We start from the raw sequence: 2,500 nt of genomic DNA on the forward strand, positions 1-2,500 counted from the left end.
CCACCACTCTGTTAGTATTGGCACTCACTCACCACATGAATGCCAGGCCTGTTCCACTCATCCACCACTCTGTTAGTATTGGCACTCACTCACCACATGACTGCCAGTCCTGTTCCACTCATCCACCACTCTGTTAGTATTGGCACTCACTCACCACATGACTGCCAGGCCTGTTCCACTCATCCACCACTCTGTTAGTATTGGCACTCACTCACCACATGACTGCCAGGCCTGTTCCACTCATCCACCACTCTGTTAGTATTGGCACTCACCACATGACTGCCAGGCCTATTCCACTCATCCACCACTCTGTTAGTATTGGCACTCACTCACCACATGACTGCCAGGCCTGTTCCACTCATCCACCACTCTGTTAGTATTGGCACTCACTCACCACATGACTGGCAGGCCTGTTCCACTCATCCACCACTCTGTTAGTATTGGCACTCACTCACCACATGACTGCCAGGCCTGTTCCACTCATCCACCACTCTGTTAGTATTGGCACTCACTCACCACATGACTGCCAGGCCTGTTCCACTCATCCACCACTCTGTTAGTATTGGCACTCACCACATGACTGCCAGGCCTGTTCCACTCATCCACCACTCTGTTAGCAACGTAAAAAAAAAAACGTATATATAAAAAACTTAGGAAATGTACATAGCTAGCTCCACTTCCTTCCTCTTCCTTCCCCTTCCTTCCTCCTCTTCCCTCCCCTTCCTTCCTCCTCCTCCTCCTCTCTTCCCTCGTAAGCTTTGAGGAACTAAAAGCAATTTTGAACACTATAAAAGCTAATTGTGACAAGCAGAAACCTCTCTCTCTTTAAAAATACAGTAAATTAAAGGCTATCAAAGAATTGTATATCGCTTCCTCCTCCTTCTCCTCCTCCTCCTCTTCTTCTTCTTCTTTATCTTCATCTTCTCCTCCTCCTCCTCCTCCTCCTCCTAATCATCATTTATCAATACCTCCTCCCTCTCTTCCTCTCTTAATATCTCCATCGCCCATTTTTCCTCCTCCTCCTCCTCCTCCTCCTCCTCCTCTTCGTCTTCTTCCTCTTCCTCATCTTCTTCCTCCATTATCACCCAAATCATTATCTCTTATTTTTCTACTTCCTCCTCCTCCTCCTCCTCTTCTTCCTCTTCCTACTTCTTGTCTTCCGTTAGCTAAAAAGATGTTATTCTTCTGAACCTCCTCCTCCTCCTCCTCCTCCTCCGACTGTTTACTCTTCAACAATACTACACGTCACATTACTTCCCTCCTCCTCCTCCTCCTCCTCCTCCTCCTTCGGTAATAGCAGCGACATTACCCGGCGTGATTGTGGGTTCTTAATGAGTTACCTGGTGGGAGGCGGCCAGGTAAGGCAGACAGGTGTGCGTTGGAAGCGTGGCCGCGAGAAAAAATAACATAAAAAAGAAATAAAAGAAAGATGTATTGAGAGAAAGATAAAGATAGAGAGACTAAGAAAAATAATAAAGCGAAGAGGATATTAAATGAAGAGAGAAATGACGAAATAAATCATAACTGAAGAGAAGGAAATGAAAAAAAGGAAAAGAAATTAAGTTTGAGAAAAGAAGAAATTATAAAAAAGTGGAAAAATAGGAAAAAATAGCAGACGGGAAGATATGAAAAGGTATGATTAAAAAAGAAAGAAAATATGGAAAAAAATGGTAAAAAGAAGGAGAAATTATAAGAAAAATGGGATCTGAAAAAAAAGAAATTAAAAAAAAGAAAAAGAAATTAAGTTTGAGAAAAGAAGAAATTATGAAAAATGGAAAAATAGGAAAATATAGCAGACGGGAAAATATGAGAAGATAAGAATGTGTTGCAGATAATTATAAGTGAAAGAAAATACAGAAAAAAATGAAAATATATAGAAAAAGGTGATGAATAAAATGTAGAATAGAGATGATAAAAGGAAAATACGGATAAAAGGAAGAAAGCAATGAGGGAAAAAAACAATAAAAGAAAGAAAGAAAGAAAATTTGAACTGTGATATTGAGCATAAAAAAAAGAAGAAAAAGAAAGAAAGCAACAAAACGTAAGCAAAAATTATTATAAAAAGAAGAAAGCAAAAAGGAAAACAATATATAAAAAAAAAACAATCAAAGAAAGAAAAAAAGAAAATACAAACTGTAATACTGAGCCAAAAAAAAAAGAAGAAAATATAAAAACTCATATTGGAAAAAAAAAAAAAAAAAAAAAAAACCTGAAAAAAAAAAATGATGCCGGACAGATAATGAAGAAGAACGATAAACAGGTGATATATGAAAGCCAGAAAGCGTGAAAATACAAAAAAAAAAAAAAAATGCAAAGAAATATATAGAACATGACAGGAAGAAAGTATCACGAAGGAGGAGGAGGAGGAGGAGGAGGCGTTCAGGAAGATGACCAGTTACATATTTTCCTCATCTCTGCGGTGGCTAAGTGGTAATCGTGCCGGTGTGGTGAGCGCGCGTTACCTCGGTTCGAATCCCACCGACGCCCGCGGACAGTAAAC

Source organism: Eriocheir sinensis, chromosome 42 (assembly GCF_024679095.1).
Source record: "Eriocheir sinensis breed Jianghai 21 chromosome 42, ASM2467909v1, whole genome shotgun sequence".
Lineage (NCBI taxonomy): Eukaryota > Metazoa > Arthropoda > Malacostraca > Decapoda > Varunidae > Eriocheir > Eriocheir sinensis.